The following is a 19,395-nucleotide window of genomic DNA, read 5'->3' on the forward strand; positions in this document are numbered from 1 at the left end:
TGAAGACAGGATCTGTCAATCACAGTTTCCTTTAGTGGAGGGCAGTGAGAGTGGGCTGGTCAATACATATGTCAGAACACAAACAGAAATGAAATAAAAAATGTAAAGATGTGGACATCTTAATTAGTTTGGAAAGAGGAGAGGGCAGTTACTAATGTCAAGCAGTTTTTTAATATAAGGATGAGTGCTCCAATTGCTGGAAGATTTTTAAATAGAAAATGAATAAAGAACAAGCAGGATAATGATGTATCATTGCATACTTTATATGCACATGTATAAGGCCTGTGCTATTCTTTAAATAAGGACAAATAGCATATAAAGGAAATAAGCATCTACAAAGCAAAATCTGGATTCACAACTTATGCAGCAATAAAATTACCTCCCCTCCCCTAGTTTTATTTGGGGGAAATTGTTTAGAATTTCTTGAGTTTTTAATTGTGGCTTCTCAGGCATGCCTAATGGGTCATATTTCAGCTGCAGCATAGTGTCTCTAGCTTTCTATTTAAGTAATACTTTGCTTTGGCGAAGAGAACAAACATGGCCTGGGAACAGTCTGCAATCTCCTCCAGTCAAATTCTCAAACATAATTCTAGGTTTTTATCTGCTGCTGCAGTCAGCTGCTGGGAAAATTACATTAATATATATGTGATTACTAAAGTAATCATAAAATACAATGTATTGACTTTGCTACAAAAAGCCCATCCCCCACCCCCCCACCTGCCCCCCAGCCTGCAAAAACCATCTTTGTCTGCATCACATCAAGGCTGGCCCTCTGACTGGCACAACACTTTTTTGTCATCAGTGGCGCACTAGGATACTTTATCCCGGGTTTTATCCATGTACTCAGGAATGTTTGACAGGACTATAAATAATTCAGTGCTGACACATAGGTTTTCAAAAAGATTTAGTCTCACTTATAATGCAAGATAAAGCCAAGTGCCTGGTAGGAAGGAGGCAGCATGAGAACCATGCTCGAACTATTTTCTTTACCTGAGTGACTAAGCAGTGAAGATGGCACTTCTGAGACTACATCTTTGTGGGAAAATGAACCCAGATGAAAATCTGGAATAGGCAGAGCTGGTGGAAAATCCCTGGCACAAAATCCCCAGCAGAGCTCACAGGCCCTGATGGGAGAGTCAGCCATGAATAGTTAACACATTCCTAGCCTGAATAGATTTCCTTTCCACAAGTCCTGGCTTGGCAGGATGACCCGAGACAAAACACTTTCGGGACACATTTCTCACTGGAATGCATTGTGGAAAACAAGGTTTAAAAAAAATACAATCTGTGGTAAGATGATGGGAAGTTTGCATGCCTCCAGGACACAAGAAGCATTCAAAAATTCCCAAAGAAGCACAAAGGTAAGTTTCTTAATTTTGTCTACACCATCAGGGCCTCAAGACGAAAGAAATTCAAAAAAGAAGAGAAAATAATTCAGCCTGGCTTCATCCTTTCTAGCCTGATAGCTAACTGATAACAACGAGGACTGAGTTGCAGCTCAAGGTCTCAGATTTGGTATTTTGCTCGTTCCAAGGAGGCTTCCTTGGCTTAACGACCCCCAGCGCAGGAATCTCCAGCTAAGACTCCGACTGGTAGAAGACCGTGGCTATCTGTCCTTGCCTGTTGCCCTTTTCATCATGTCGTGCCAGTCCTTAGAGCAGGAGGAGCAGAAAGAGCTGTTAAGGCTAGGATGACATATTCCTGGCCTCCTGCGTGACATTTGGGCAAAATCCCTGTCAGTCACACAGAAATGCCTCAGTGGCAAAGTGTGTTGCTGCATTTACAGCAACATCAACTTGCAGTCCGGAGTTCAAGGAGAAAATGCTGCAGAACAGGACTCCCGCCTTGGCTTTTTCCACTACCATCAAGGGCAACTTGGGACAGCAAAAGAGAGGGACCTTGAGAGTCATTTTTCTGCAAGGACGCCGTTTCCCTGCAGACCAGCCCGTAGCAGTGCTGCTGCCTGGGGCAGTGCCGTGCCCTGACCCTGTGCACACGTGGCTGGAGCTGACACGAGGCACCTCCGGCCTTCGCTCGGCCTGGCAGCGGCACCTGAGGCTCTGCCGTGCTCCTCGCTCACCCGGCCTGACCCGCAGCTGGGCCCAGCACCGGCACCGGCTCCTTCCCACCGCTCCGATGCCACGCTGGCCTCCCAGGGCCCCTGTGCAGGTGTGGGGCCCTTCCTCGGTGGAACCTGCTCCCTGGCCCACATGGCCCGGCCCAGCCCCACAGAGGAGCCGAGGAGCCCGGGGTGTTGGTCCCTGCTGCCGCCGTGCCCCGCGGAGGCGCCGGAGGAGCAGCCCTCCGTCCGGCTGGAATGGCGCTGTCTGGCACCGGCGCTGGTCTGGTATGCTGCCCAAACCAGTTACACCAGCACCGCTGTCCTCCCAGCCCCCACGCCGAGCTGGCCAGGACACTGGGAGGCCTCCAGGCAGACGGGGTGGGGATGGGACCTGTGGAGCTGCTATGGCTCCTTCTTGGGTGCTGGCCAAGAAGGAAAGCCACGTGGCACCTTGACCCACGTGGTTTGGGACCAGGCATTGCAGACACTTGCTAACATTGCAGGGTTAAGTTGTGGCATCAGCAGGGCTGTGCTGTAAGTACTGGTGCAGAGCATAACTAAACAAGGACCATCTAAGGAAAAATGTGAATCTCTCCATAGGGCTGCAGCTATCCCTATGCCTCACATTTTCCAAGATGAATACTGTTTTGTTTCCCTGCTCTTAGCAGCCCTTGACATCTTCCAGTCTTGGAGACCTTTCTAGTAAAATTTGCCATGTCTCTCACCTAGTTCCCTTCGGGTGAGAACACTTTTAGAAAATTCCTGTTCCTTCCTTTCCGTCACACACCCATCCGGTAGCCTGGGATCACACATTGATCTCATTTTTCCTGTCCATTTCTTTTGATACCTCCCTGAACCATCTTCTGCTCTCATTTCCCTCTTCTGATATTCCCAGATCCAGGGAAGCTAAAGCAGAGATTTCTGATGTGGACTTGTGGATCTGGGACAAATGTGCTTCTCGCTGGGAAAAGAAGTCAAGAGAGAGAGAGGAAACAAGAAGCCTGACTTACCAGGCTGATGACCAGGCTTTTTTTTTCTAAGGCAAGCTTTTCTGAGGACTGACACAGTAGGTAGGTAGAAAGAAAATGGCTTTCAGAGAACAACAACCAGAGTTTCATCAAAGGTCACAAGGAGCACGTATGACCAGGTCAGGCCAGGTGCACCACTTCAAGCTCTCTCATCCACCCCAGCACTCCCATTCCACTGTGAGCCATATACCAGCTCCTCAGGCTGGAAGACATCTGGTTTATACTAAAGAGAGAACATGCCCCATCTATTGCTGTGTTTGTCATTGCTTTTTCTCTTCATTCTGGTGAAAGAAAATATATTATCCTTCACTTGTCCTCACATGTGATTAGAGGTTGCTCGTGAGAGATGGATCAGAGCTCCTGAGTAGATGTAGAGCAAATGTCAGATATGAAGGGAAATTTTGCAAAACAGAGTAATTTCACACCACCAGGTCATAGCCCTTCTCTTGAAGCAAAGGCCCCTACACTTTTCTTGGTCTTAATCCACTGATGAATTTTTGACAAAAGCATAAAAGCAACATAAGCATTACTGAAAGAACTGACTTTGTGCCAGGTACACATTCCCACTCATAATTGATATCTTAAAGTCACAACCATGCTTATCCCCTTCTCCCCCCCATTCTGACTGAATTTGAGAAGAGAAAATGGTCCTCTAGGTATGAATGACAGAAAATGCCAATATCCTTCACTCATACTTGCAACACACGTGGCCACACTGCTTTGACGACACATCTGTCTCAGCCTGCAGCTCAGCTGGTATCGGCTGTTGTGCAAGTGCTTCCTGAAAACCCCACAGTGTTTGTCCTGTGAAGCCAGCAGGGGCTGGAATTGGGTCAGGTTCTGAATGCAGATCACTGCTTTGGTGGGCAGGATGTGAGCAGCTGTCTGAGCCAGTACCACTCTGATGCTCGCCCTTTCTTTCCCACACACCACTGTTCTGTACTGCTGCAGCATCACAAGCTCCCTGGGTAAAGGCTGCAGGCAGCCAAACAAGGAACAGGTAGGGAGCTTTCCGTTTCAGGGACCTTATGCTTGACATCATTTGGGTTACAATGGGATGGGAGTTAAAGCCCTGCTCACTACCTAGAAGTTTCATCCAGCCATTCCCACCTGCAGCATTGCTGGCGTGCCTGGGACAGCCTTGGCTGTCGCGAGACAGACCGTGCAAACATTGCAGACAAAATGTGCTCCAAGCCCTAACTTGTTGCAACACTTCTGGGGTTATAACCTGAATCTGTAGATGTGCATTGTGAAAACTGGGCAGCAGAAGGGGTGAGAAATCAAACCTGCTGTGAGTGCCCGGGTGACTTCTGTGTGCTTTAATTGCCTCTTCACCGTACTGTGCTACTCCTGGTGACCTTGACTTCAGCAAGAAGGCTGTCAGCTTAGATGAAGCACAGACTAGCAGTGCTTAGCTGTCAAATTCCAGTTGGTGACTTGGCAGGATGAGAAAAATGACTTTTAATCCTTGGTAGTTCATACCTCACTTGCAATAGGCCCAAATTAGCTGTTGGGTTATGGGGCTGAGATCTGAATGGGCCACTGAAGCTGCACTAACCCAAGGGAAAGGGCAAGGGTTTGGGAGGCTCTGGTATAACTGCTTGTCTTGCAACAAACCTGTCATGTAACCATGCCTAGGTCTCCAGGTTTTAGGCCTCTTACCTTGCCTCCCTGAAAGCAGTGTAAGCACTTGTTAGCAGACTACTGGGGACTGGTACTCAGAGGTCTGTAAGAAGTTTGCCCACAATATATGCCCAGCAAAGTCCACAAGAAAAAACTGGCTATCATCAACACTTGCCCCTTTCCTGCAGTACTTCACACATATGGATGCAACATCCAAGTTCACCCAGAAAATGCAGGACAGGGACATTTGCTCCAGCCCTGCCTGTTTTCCATGCCCTGTGGGCAAGACAGAGCTTCAGGCTCTAGGTTTGGGAACAAGTTACTCTCCTCAATGCTAAATTCATTTTAAGAACAGCAGCATCCTATTTTTTTCTCACCTCCTCCCTTCCCACAAGAGCATGAAGTGCCTTTCAGGTAACAGGCCATACCCAAGGATTCCTCAAGATGTTAGCACAGGAAATCTTGGCTTAGAGAAAGCTGCTGTTGTTAGGACAACATGTATCACAAATTCTGCCATTGCTGCATACTCCCTGCCTGGTCCCAACCACTCTCCTTATGCTTCACGGCCTCTCTCCCACTTGACAGGCTGAAAACGAGGTCAGATGCTCTGGAAATGGTTTGTGCCACTCTTTTCTGTGTATTATAAAAAGGCCCAAATGAAAGCATTTCTGAAGTAGCACTATATGAGCAAAGATGTCTAAGCTGAAGTGTCGTATTAAAGATGGTGTTGATCAAACTGCTACAGCTGACTGACTTTGCACGGACAAACCAGGCCAGTGAAGTCAGTGAGCCATTCATGTCTGCAAGGACCAAGATGCCCTTCTCTCACACTCCTGAGCAGCAGATCTGGTTACTGATAATACATGGCTTACATTTGCAAGGTGCACCCATTCCATAGCAGCTTTTAAGCAGCAAATAGCAAGGCTGCACGTCTGGACCTGTATTGCTGTCTGGACCTGTATTGCTGTCTGGCCGAGGAGGAGGAGGAGGCTGAGTGTAACCTATCAGATCTGCAACTGGAGGGCACGGCAGAACGGAGGGAAGGGAAACTTAGTCGTAACATCTGGGACATGGCAAAGGTGTGCTGCTAATAGACTGCAAAGAAAAATTAAATGTGTGTGATTAGAACCAGTACACAAAGCGTCCAGATCTCTCAGTTACACATCTCACTGAAGACATGGCAGGTAGCAAATTTTTTTAGCAGTGGTGGGCCTTTCCTGCTTTAGATATGATTGCCACCTGCTGACCAGTTGTCCCTACTTTGGGCAGTACCCTAGATCCTGAGCCTCCAGTCTCCTCCCATTATCAGCAAGACTCTACTGCATTTAGTTTGTGCTATCTGATCAGATTGCAACCAGAGGTCATATAACTCTACAGACCATTAAGCACCAGCTCACTTGAGCAGAAGTAAATGGCTCCATTCTACTGAAGTACCATTACTCACACAGTTCACCTTAAGTACCGGGATATCATCTCAGCAAGGCAATGAAGGCAATAAAAATGCAATCTGCCCAAGACATGGTTTTTGCTGGGGAGATCTGGATGTGGAAAGTATTTCCAGATCCTTCCAGATCTGTGCTGCTTAATATGTAATGAAGCATGTTGTAAACACCTAGATCTAAGTGTTTGGGACTGGAATATTTGGACACATGTTTTTGGTTTGTTGAACCCTGCCCCTACTTGCCAAATGCAGAGAGTAGGCTTTTAAATGACTTTTCTCCAAATGCATGTGGAAAAATATCACTGCTGGAGACCTCTCACTGTAGCACAGTTCTGTTTGTGCTGGAAAACCCAGCTATTACCACCCAGTAAACCAGAAGAGTGATCTTGGAGGGATTCTTCTCAGCAAATGTCCAAAAATAGCAGATATTTCAAGAGGGTAGAAGGTCATGTAACACCCATGCTACAACACTCCTCTGAGTCCTGTTCCTTACCTATGACAAGCCAGCCACTCCTTTACTTGCTGCTTGCTAGGCAGTTTCTAATTCACATAGTCTTTCTTTAGCTGCTGTTTTGCTGAGTATCTCACACATTTTTGGGGCCCAGTTTTCCAAAGAGCTGGGGTAGCCACACTGGGCTGAAATCTGTGCATTTCCAAGTATTCTCTCTCATTTCAGTCACAGCCTCTGCCTCTGACTCAGACTGGTGTTTCTGATAGGATCTCAGAGAGGGAGGAAACAAGAATAAATAGCATCACGCCCTCCTCACGTGGGTTGTGGTGCAGAGCTGAAACAAGACGAGGAAGTGCCTGGGCTGGAGAGGGAGGGGGCTCAGCTGAAACTAACCCACATTTTGAGGATTCCTCCATCTAATGGGGCACTGAAGCAGGGGTATTACCAGCCTCTCCTTCTCTCATCCTAGGACCCAAAGTGGCTATTACTGGCTCCTAACTAGCGGAAGCATGAGCTGTCTGTCCCAACCTCTCAGAGCTGGAGACAAAGCTGCCCTAAGAGGCAATTAACAGTGCTGGGCAAGATGAGGGCAGGTTAGCATGGCAAAGGTCACGCACCCAGGGCAGCCAGCCCTGGCCCAGGGTGACGCTGTGTTTCCTCCTCTCCAGGGAGCTGCATTAAGGAGAAGTCAAGCACAGGCCACTTGGAATGAGTAAGGCTTTGAAACGGTGGCGGGAAGCTAAACTGTCCCGGCAAGCAGGGATAGAGAGCTTGAGGATTTTAACAATAAACAACTGATCCTCTGACCTGATTCAAAACCTGGTCTGGTGAGATTCAATGGTGACTCAGCCTCAGATTAGTCTTCTACATGCCAGGATATTCTGGCCTCAATTAGGTTCTTTGGAGATACCTGCATGATGAAGAGCTCCTTATATCTGGCACATATTGAGAGTTTCAGGAGGCCACTAGGCTGAAACTGAGTCAGACACTATTACAGTCAGTACCTCTCAGCCAGAAAGGCCTGATGATATCCCAGCTATGGGTTCCTTGGTATCTCAACAGGGGTGAGATGGAACGAGAAGAGACATGCAGAGTTTTGTGAAGGTCCCCTTGCAAAAGCCCTGTATGCATGTGGATGTCCTCAAACCATCATCAAACGCTTTTATTAGGTACCTACAGCTTAGCTCCTTCACTCCTCGGGGTGCTGCAACATTTAATGAAATCGTGCTTCACTGGTTGCACAGTTTCCAATCTCATTTTTTGCCTCCACTAAACAAGATACAGCTACAGGGGCAATGGTGTAACTAGCAAACCTCAGTATTGTATTTGGAGTTTATTTTCTCAGATAGTAATAAGAAGCCACACCAGCAAAAAGCCTCCTGCTGCTGCTTTTTCCTCTTATCACTGCATTTACTGTAAAGCCTGTGCTGATTGCAGTTGGCTGGTGGGAGGAGAGGGAGAGAAAAGGTATTTTCCATACTCTTGATAGCTCTATAATTTCCTAGTACAAGATAAAGCTAGGTCGTGTCATTGATCCCTGTAACACAGGGCATCCCGGGGTAGACAGAGGCAGGCTGCCCATTCTGGGTGAGGGACAGAGCCTTGCAGAAGAAAAGAAAGCAAAAGTTCACACAGGACTGAATCCACACAGGGAGATCATTTTTCTCTTTTCAGCAGAACTATTATGGTGGAGATGAGCTCTAGTATGAGGCAGGAACAGCTGTTTATAACAGTGTGTGTTCATTAACATCTCTTCAATTGAAAGGACAAAATAAGTTGTTGGAAGGGAAAAAAGACCCAGCTACTTTCTCTAAGAATTCAAAGACTTCATAGTCAACATGTGAAGGTCACCATAAAAGACATCCAGGAAACAGATTCAGCATTCATGACTGTTCTAAAAATAGTAATTTTCAAATACCTAAGCATTTTCAAACCTTCCTATATGCCCTAATGCAACAAAACAAGAGGAAATTTCTTCTTTTCCAGATGACAATTCTTTGTCTCAAAAGGAGAGTGAAACAAGGAGGGGAAAATTAAATATAGTACACTGGGAAACACTGAATGCTAGTATTTACCTGTTTTGTTCCATCTTTTTTCTTTTGATACTTGTTGTCTTGTAGGCCTCTTTCTGGTGCCTGTGTGAGCTCATGCACAGGAGAGCTTGGCTCTTGATTTGGAAGGCACAGCTATAGCATATTGTAATTTTCCCAAGGCCCACCTGGGGAAAAAGAAAAAGAACAGTGTGTCACTTTACACCTTCACCTCATTCTCCTTGCCCTGGGCTTTTGCTATCTCAGCCTGTTGCACGTCACAGTTTGAATAACACTGCTTGGCAGCCCATTGCACCCATGGGCCAGGCACATATTCCCAAAAGGGATTTTCCCTCTGTTCTTACGTGAGCATCTGGGTGCCTCTTGGTTTACATAACTCTGGGAAACATGTGGGGTTTAAAATTCCTAGTACCTCAATTTGTTAAGGAAATTAAACACACTTGTAGGATAAGGATGCTGTTTGGAACTTACACCACTTGTTGAGTCAGAGGGAGGAGGAAGAGAGGAGAGGCTGGGTTAATGTGTGCAATTCTATGTCCCAATTCTTTCGATAATGGTTCTGGGCAGCTGATTGTGCCCTTCCTGAAGTACACAGAAAGTGCCAGAAGAATGCTTTCTGCCAGTTGAGCTGAGGGTCAGGCTCTCTGCACAACTGAGTGCATAGGAGGGCACGTTTCAGGGATGTATTTTTAGTGCAGGCGAGCCGACAGACCCAGAGAGGGAAGGCACCTCTCCGTAAGATAAATCGGGCAAGTGCAGAGCATCTGTCCACCCCATCCCTCTGCCAAAGCACTCCCAGCTGGAAAGAAGCCACTTCTTACAGCAGTGAGCAAGCTGCTCACCCACCTGCCCAGGCTCCCTCTTCCCCAACACCTCTCCACACTGCTGCAGAGTTTTAGAGCCACAAACACCTGCCTGGCAGGAGCCCAGCCCAGGTAAGCAGGAGGTGCCCCCACAGTGGTAGGCAGCCCCTCGGTGCCCCCAGCCAGCCTGTGCAAGGCTGACACCAGAAACCCAGCTGAGGATCACTGATAAGCACCCACCCTTCCCAGGAAGACAGTTGTTTTGGGTTTTTTAACACAGTTTCCATTGTTCAGGAGATTAAGGATGTAGTTGAGGCTTATGACATTTTTCCTCTGGGATCTAATTACATAAGAGGAAAAACAAATCTGTATATTTATTAACTCTTCCAAATCCAAAATAAGACATAAGAAAGGCCCCAGCAGAGGCTTTTTTAGCCATCACCCAGGTTCTGACAGTGGCTGCTACCACATGTCCAGGGACATGATAAGACACAGGAAGATCCACAGTGGATACTTGTGGAAGGCACCTTGTCAGCCTCCAGCACTGCTCTGTGCCAGTGGCAGTGTGCCAGGAACTGGATGGTACCAAAAAATCTGCATACTTTCATACAGGAAAGTTTTGCAATATTTTCCTTAGAGCCGCAACTCCTGATACCAAGGGATTGCGTATGTACTTTGATCAAAGGGAAATGGGATTTGAGCTGTCATGACTGCGTAAAAAATCCTGAAAACAGAGCTCTCTTCACCAATGTCCCCCATACTCTGGGGGTGTTAACAATTTTTTTTCCCTATTTATTTATTTATTTATTTGCTTAATCATTTGATTTCTGAATTTTGAAGGCCTCTTCCTTGATGACTAAACACCTGAGATTAGTAGCAGTGTACACAATTTTTTTTTATTTTTTAACAAAGATAAGCATTTTTCTTCAATTTAAGGCACCTTGGGTCTCTTCAGAGACAAGCACATGGCTCTTCCATGATCTCCACTAAGCTCTCTGCCTACCCCAGCAAGATTCTGGAAGCACTCATATTTAAAAGCAGGTCACAATGAATAAAACCCAGCTTAGAGGCCACCAACAGATGTATGTAAACTCAACTAGAAGAAATACTGCTTACAGGCTGCGTGTTAGATTTCTCTTTCATGGCCACTAGTAGACCTCAGCTAGCCAACTCACTACTTAAAAACAAGATTAGGTATTTAATGCAAAATCTGTACAGAGAAGACTTCAGTAAACCTGATTTCTCATGCACCTTGAACCATCTTATCTGCACTCCGTTCCAGTTCCAGTAAGGGCCATTAACACTGTAAATCTTTTAATTAATACAAATGAATGTTTAGAAAGAACCAGTTGGCTACAGAAAAGTTTCCTTTGTGTCTATCTTGCAAATCACACTGACAGGTAGTGCTTGATCTCCTCTGACCAGCTGGGTTAGGGTACTGTGTCCTATGAGAATACAAAAGGAGGTTCTGTTCTGAGCACTATATTTTTAAGATCACAGACTGTGAAACTATGAGGCATAGACCCAGGTATTGTACAGGACATTAGTACTGGTAATTACTTTTCTTCTCCAACAGCCTTAGATTCACCTGAAGGATTTTTTTTTAAAACAAGAGAGTAAATCACAGCAATGTTTAGGAGTGCTTTATGGTAACCTCTGATGGAGAGCACATGCTGATGTACCAGCCAGGTCCACAGATACTCAGTTGAGAGGAATTACATAAATAATTTCCCATTTTATAATTTCTGAATGATACAGTTACTCCCTTGTCCAATCTTAGATACCAGGCTATACCAATTTTTAGATACCTGAATATAATCAGACATTTTTCTCAGGGTGGGATTTGCTTTATTTTAAAATGCTGGTAGTTGAACAAGGACTGGTTGAAATGGCTTAGTTCTTTCTGTAGATTTTTAGGTGAGTGCCTTTCTCTGCAACTGGGCTATTCAAAACCAAGTAAGACCTGTAACTCAGTGATATAGATAAGGAGTGGAACTAAGAATTTTTCCAATCTTAAAATCATTACATTCATTAATGTCTGGAGTTTTTATTGGCCTGTATTTAAATCTTAACTGTGAACTCTTCCAAAACGTGGTCAAAGTAAATGAGAATACCCCCTCTGCCAAAAAGATGTGACATAAAAGTTAAATGTTACTTAGCTTAATTAATCTGAATAGCAAGCTTTTCCCTTTCTAATTACATTGCCCAACTCTGGTTTTTCAAACTGCTGTTCAGACAAACCAATTTGTGTGTATATGTGTGCAGCGTCAAGAACTACAAAAAGAATTAAAATTCTTCTTTCATTAAATTCCAGAAATTAGATTTTGCTGGTTTATTCTAGAAAGTCTCATAAAACAACAATCATGCAGTGAAGGAAAGAACACTTCTTCAAATAAATACAGTTTTAATGAGAAATTATTCTTGAGCATAAATATTAAAAATATCTACAAACTTTTTTTAGTGCATCACCCTCACCATCACCATCACCTGTAAGTGTGATACACAGGCAAATGGAAGAACACCAGTTTTTCATTATCTGACACAACTGTAATTTATGCAACAGTATCCTCGGTTAATCACGTAGGAAGAGATCAGAAAGGAAGAGGTTAAACTTTTAATTGGTTGTTTACTGTTTCAGTTCCAGGCAGCATTTATGTATCTGCAAAACACTGGGATGGCTTAGGAATAATAGTGGGTGTACTGACTGTAAATAAGCTGTAAACTACAAGCCTATGAACAAGTCATGATCTGATGTAATAAATCAAAGTCAGATGCTCTTGTGGTTTGTGACATCACAGGCAATCAAAGTGCTATTTATAAGCTCTGTCATGCACTGTCCAAGACTATTGCCTGTTCAGAAATGAAAATGTTTAGGATTCTTTTCTTATAGCCTTTCTTAGATAGGGTGACCTGTTTGGAGCAAATTTAAACCAATACAAAGGTAGGACTGCTAGGTGCCACAGGTCAGGTGAGGCCAGGCACTTACATTCGAGGGAACTCAGTGGAGTTGAGTACACAGCAGTCAGGCTGCTAAGCTGACTATCGCTGTTGCTCTTTCATAACCAGATTTTCTTCCACCTTCACTTAGGTGACCTAAAACACCAATACAGAAATACTTGAAGAGTGCAGAGAGGAAAACATGGAAGGTGGATGAGGATAAGATGATGAGAAAACAACAGAAAATGATCTGAAGAGACAGAAGGCTGGAAGAGTCATCCCTACTATGATCTGTGATCAGGTAGTGCAATTCTCAGATGTCACCACCCACAACACTGCTTGTGACGGCTCTTCAGGGGGAAGTTGGTAACAGTCAAATTCTTTGACAGAGTACAGAGTTAAATGGTTTTGCCTGCATCTCCTTTGGTCGTAGCACCTTACACTGTTTCAACACCAACCACTCCAAAAGCAGGTGAAGCATCACTGTAATTCAGGAAAAAGATACATCTTTGTTCCTGTGTGTTAGATAGCGCTGTATGATGGCAAAGCATTGTCTGCTTCTACTGGCAGCCTTATTCAGATCAGGATCAAAATATTTCCAGGATCAATCCCCTCCACAGAGGTTAGGGCAGCAGTGGTGCATCAGCAGAGAAGGGCAGGCAGCTGCTGGCACAAAAGCTCTGATGAGGTAGCCATGGAAGATTGTCCTGTGTGTGCAAGGCTTCAGAGAGCAAGAAACCACAAACATTTCTAATCTGATCAAAGAGAGACACTGCAAAATCTTCAGTCACAATCACTGATTGATAAAACAGCAGGAAAAGAGATTTAAGATAGAAAGGAAGAGAGAGTACCAGTGAGCCTCAGAGGCTTATAACTATTTAATTCAATCAGAAAAAGGTAACAGATGTTTAGTTAAAAGCAGCATTCCTGTTTAATTACTGCAATTATGCTGAAACATTTTGTTTGCATTAAATTGACTGCAAATTTCCTCTGTGCTCAACACATTTATACAGCTAATCAGCACACAAGCTGAACTGGTCTGCTCCTCCCCACAGCCGCTCCTCAGCATCTGTGGCCTCAGCCCCTCTCTGAGGTTTTAGGTCCTCTGGTTGGACTCTCACAATGGCCAACACATTGTTGTGGCTAGGAAATGGTTAAAAAGTCCCATTTTAGAATGCTTTAGGGAAAGGAGATGGCCTTCCTGATAACTGTGTTGCATGAAGGTTTACTGCAGAGTTTGTTAGCAGCACTGCTATAACCAGGGGGATCTCCACCTATCAGCAAGGTGCTCTTTGGGTACCTCCCTCCCTTCCCCTCTGCAGCTGGGGGCAAATGGACATCCCCAGGCACAGATGTCTCCTTTGTCGTCCTATTGGATATTGGACTGGAAGACCAACCTATGCATGTTTTGTTTGCCTGTGATTTTTGCAAGAAATGAGCCTGCCAGCTGACGCTATTGTTGTTGCTCCGCAGAGGAGGAAGCCCATTTTTCTGATACGAAGACATCAGTATTATGGCCAGCCAAAATTACAGGCAAAAGGACTAACTGCAGGTGCCAAAGAGCTAAAACCCAGAATGCTTAAGTAAATCCTGTATGAAATGTGCATGATACGATTTCCCTGTTCTTCCAGGATCAAGTGACTGATTGTAATTAGTTGAATTGTTGAGATAAAACCCATCTACTAAAGGAACTTGTAAAGGATTTCCTAAAAGAGGCCTCTGAAATTTCCAAGTCTCTTTTATGTTCACCAAACAAAACTGTAAAGCAGCCAAATAGTCTTGAACTGGAAGTGCCTCCTCTCTTTCCATGCTTCAGAAAGGTGGATGTTGTTCTTTCTTGACTTGAGTGACAGCTGCAGCTTTACCCTTCAAATGACCCCTGTATTTCAGTGGAAATAGAGCAGCAAGGAACTAGGAGTGACTTGTCACTGCTATGATTAAGAATTGCTTCTGTGGGGAAGCTTTATCAAAGAGGTCTGCCCTGCTCTTGGGCATGAACACTGTCCATCCTACTTTCTGGCAAATGTTTCCAGTCAAGCTAAAAATTCCCAGTAGTTAATTCAGACTTGGCATTTCCTAAACACATTCATCGTGGTAGAGCAGACTCTGCTATCTCAAGGGCTCAAAAGGGAAAGCAAATGCCTGGGACCTGCAAGGCTGGCAGGTCAGGAGCCTGGTTAACAGGCTCCAATCGAGCACTGATGGCTGGAGATAGCGACCAGAAGCGGCTCCCAGCTGGCAGGGCTTCAGCTTCCTGTGTGACACAAGTCAGTGGCGCTGGGCCAGGGACCAGCAGACAAAGTACCCTCAGTACAGCAAACAGAGATGCTGGGACTGTGTGGCCTAGCGAGGGCTGGGCTTTTCTCTGGATTTTTAGACACAGTCTCCTACTGCTGGGGTTAGCAGTACTGTTCAGGGTCTTTGGTTGTTGGGACCATGAGCAGAGGACTATGTGGGTATTAGGCTAAATAGAGATTTTCGCTGGGGCCAAGGTGGGTATATGGAGAAGCAAAACTCTGCTGCTGGCTTGCTGATATTACTAATCTCATCCTCCACACTACCAAATATTTAGAACCCTGAACAGCAAGTGTCAACACTCTAGAGACATCTGTCCCTCACACAACCCGCTAAGGTTTGTGTTTCAGCACAGGAACTGAATGCAGTGCTACAGAAAGCAGCGGAGCCACCCCTCTGGTCCAGCCTTTCGTGCCCTTCCTCTCTGTTACACATTACACATTACAGAGTTCCAGGCCTGAACATGAGACGGGAGACACCTTCAACTTGAAGTAGCTTTCTCATTCTTCTGAGGTCTAAAATGCCACACCTAGAAATTTCTGAGACAGGAAGAGTTAGCATTTCAAATAAGCAACGTGATACTCAAAGCAGTTGTCTCTGACAGATTCCAAATCTTTGGACAGGGTTATGCAGGGACACAAGTGAAGAGAAAACACTTGGATTAATGAAAGAAGTGAGTAACAATAGATTTAATTAATCAATAACCACGCAGACACCCTTTGGAGCCACTGTTAGCCAGCTGGAAAGTTTCTCTCTTGCGTAACAAAGTCAAACTCTAAGTGCCTTATTGCTCAATGGAGTTTGGTTTTTTTTTAAGCCTTAGGTTTGCATTTCATCTGGATTTACTGACCTTTCAAAAACATTGACCCTTTTGTGTGCACTTATGTTTTTTTTTCTTCTGGTGAAAGGATGAGAGAAAATGTTCATTGACGTTGAACTGATAAACAAGGTGTAGATGTCTCAGAAGTATTTCTGTATGACTTCTCCCAGACAAACAATGTGTGCCAGAACACATTTTGAAATGTTTTTCTGAGTTGATCGCTCCCAAGGATGTACCTGCTCCTTGTGTCTCTGAACACATGCTGGAAAATGTTCAAATTTTTTTTTACTTTTCTCATGATAAGAGGTTTTCCAAGGACTACACAGGCAGATAGATTGAGACAGGAAAACTGTCAACCTGAAGAGACAAGATGACCATAAAAAGGAGAGCAAACAGTGCTGAAGAGACCAGGCAAGGTAACACTGAGTAGCACCTATAACCTAGTACAGGAATGGCTTATCTTAAACCAGAAAAAGGCACTCCTTTTCTGGAATAACTACAACTGCAGGTAGAGCCAGATATGTCAAGGAAAGGCACCACCAAAACGAAACAAGAACACTCATTTTAGCCTAGTGAGTAAATAAGCCCTTTTAAGACTGTCATTCCTGTGGCTGGATTTAATACAGCCCCTTCAAACCAAGAAAGAAAAAGAAAATACATAGGTCAAGAAAATAAAATACATACAGAAGGATAGGCTTTCCTTCTCATGTCACCTAGCCTACTACCCTCAGTGGGACACTCCAGTTCATCCCCACATAAGCAGATGAATCTGTTGTACAGAAATGGATTCACTTGGAGTGCAGTTTCCTTGCTCCTCTTCCTGGGGCCCCTCTTCATCACATACAGGTAAAGAAAAGGTGGACACTGATTGCTGATCCTTCACTATTTACCTGGTGTTTGGGAACCCAGGCACTGGAATTTGGGCCCCTTTCCCACAGTTCCCAGTAAGTTCAACAGTAATAGCTCTCACAGGCTTTGGGCTAGCTTTGGTTCATATGATGAAAAAAACACATTATATTGCCTTATCAATACTTTCGAGACCATATGTTTCTTCTGGAAGGTGTTTTACAGTTGTCAGTAACCTAAGCAATAAAGCACCTTGCCCTAGAGTACAAATTTGCTGCCCTTAAGATATTTGACTATGATTTTAAATTCCGAACCTCCCCTCCTGATATGCTTCTCCATACACATTCATTCTCTAAGTTTCAATAAGCATTCTGAATCAGACAGATATTTAAGAAGTACAAAGAAAATCCCATTGGAAACAACTACATATTCACTGATGTTTTAAAGCTATGATCACTGCTTAGATTCTAATCACTGCATCTAATAAAAATAAGTCCAACAGCCAAGCAACAAATTTCACAGTGGCATCAGCACCATAAGTTATGCAATGCAATTATGATTTTACACACTGAGAGACTGTGGAAGGAGCAGAGAACAGCCAGGAAAGCAAATAACAGAATTGCAAGTGCATGGAAAACAATGGATTTCCTTCTTATTTTGCAGTTCGTAACAGCCTTGTGTTAGCTGTTTTCTTATTTTTTTTTCCATTTCCTGTCAACATACAATAAGTACTACTGAGTAATCATATGTATGGCTCAATATAACCATCTATAGCTCTGCACCAAACTGGGGTTTTTTGGACTAACTGCAAAGAGCTGACCCCCAGTGAGACAAGATAACCAGTTTTCAGATCTAGGCTATGCAGCTTGCATGGGAGAGGCAGGAAACATTTCTCTAAGCCAGGAACTCTGGACTTGATGTTCTGCATTTCCACTGATCCTTTTCAGTGTCCAAGCCCTGCTACTCTGAAGCAAGAAAGAGATGGAAAACAGTCCTAGACACAGGATGTAGATGCTGCAGTATTGTAGTAAACTACTGTTCATTCAAGAAACTTGAGAACAAGCAGAGGCCACATGATTCAAATAGGCTTTTGCATTATTCATTTCTGGGCCACACTGAACAAAGCTCTGATAGACAGAGAAGTGGTGACAAACATCTAGACCCTAGGATGGATCTGACCTCTGGAACAGTTTATTCTGTGGGTTTCCCATCAAGTTTTGTGCTTCTCTGCCCTGTGTAGTGGAGCATGGGACAGAGATGCTGGTGGCAGGGCTGAGCCAAGGCTGCTGTTTGTAAGCTGGATCAAGACTCATCAATTCACACCAACCTGGCTAAACAGTACATCCTTCCTTGCCATTAGCAATGTCAGCATGACAGAGCCTGCTTTTTTTATCACTGTGGACTTTAGACAGGACTTTTAGATACTCCAAGCTTAATCTTCTTGGAGAATGTAAATTTATTAGGTTATGTAACACAAAGATAAGTAATTTCTGAAGAACCTGGACAACTTCTTTCTGTCATAAACCAGTGATATGAATCTTTTATCTCAATTAACTGATGTTATTCCAAGTGAAAGAGATCACATTGAAACCTGGAATCTAAAGGGAGAAAGGACCTTAGAGATCCAGATCCAATTTCACTTAGCCTTGCATACATCAGAGGAACTGCACCAAAGATAAGGGAATGCACTTCATTGCTATGATCAAATCTGCACTGCTTCTCTTTATCCCAACAGGTCCTGATTGAACTGCTCTCCTTCCTGGTGCTTAGAGTGAAGTATGCAAATAATCCAGTCAAATCAGTCTATTCCCAGGACAAATACGGTGTGCTGGACTGGGGCCACAGTTCTTATTATCTTCCAGAGTTAAGCTCACAGCATTTCAATTCTTACACATATGCTTGAGTGCTTAAGGTAGGATCATTGGTCATGACCTATCACTGTTTAGGAGCTTCTATGTTTGACACGGAAACCTCCTTTTTTAAACAGAAACAAAAAGTAAGGGAAAAATTGAAAATACTGAAATTATAGAAAATGAACAATCAGTAAATTATTTGGGATGAAGAAAGAAACCTAATGAAGCTATCACAAAGCAAACATACTAGATTTTAATGTACATAGTGCCAAATCATATTTAGTTTTATTAACTAAGAGAACTTACACTTGAGTAAATCGGATGTTTCAATTCAAACCCAATGGGTGCTGTTTAAAAATACCCAATAATCTTATATGTAGTACTTATACCATAGGTTATTCATAATGTAATTTAAAGTTCATGTATTTTACCCATGTGCTCTTCAGCTTTCCCCTCTGATTTTGGACAAGGAATATAGACATCCTAATTTCACAAACCTCTCTCCTGTTCCAGCTTTGAATCTGTGAACCACTTCAGCTACTTTGGGATATTTCCATCAATAAAATTTTGTTAGCAGTTTTATTATTAGCACATTTTGAGTGTAGTCACTGAAAAGCAGGCTGGATCCCACTGCCAGCCCTGAAGCCTCCTGTTTATACGCAGGATAAGCCGGTTTGTCCTGCCACAAAGCTGAGGACAAGGAGTAGGGGTGCTTTCCCCATCTTTAGCCTACCCAACCCAGCACACTCTTCACAGATACTCCTAAACAGAACTACAGGGTCAAATTACACCTATAAATCTTTAAAGGTTCTTGGGGTATTTGTTTTCGCCAAACCGTCTGTTTCCCTTTCCAGGTTTGGTTGTTTGGAACACAATGGAGATTTCTGTTTATTTAAATAATGAGATTACATCTTGCAGCCTTGCCCTGCTAGAACTGCAGACTTAGTACAAATCACAAAAATATGGGGCTCAGGGGCCCCTTCCTTTTGAAAAAGTAAACATGCCAACACCATCACTGACTAACAAAGCTTTGTTCTAAAGGGAGTCCATAAACAGGGACTTCACAGCCTTCAAGGCTGCTTCACTTCTTCTTCCTATTTTCAGAATAAATCTCCTTCTGATACTTAAGCAGAATCTTTGTTTACGCAAACAAAGCTGGCCACTATTTGTGGCACACCCCTCCTG

This window comes from Pseudopodoces humilis, chromosome 2 (assembly GCF_049639895.1).
Source record: "Pseudopodoces humilis isolate 2021_Gansu_Grassland_sample_001 chromosome 2, ASM4963989v1, whole genome shotgun sequence".
Taxonomy (NCBI): Eukaryota; Metazoa; Chordata; class Aves; order Passeriformes; family Paridae; genus Pseudopodoces; species Pseudopodoces humilis.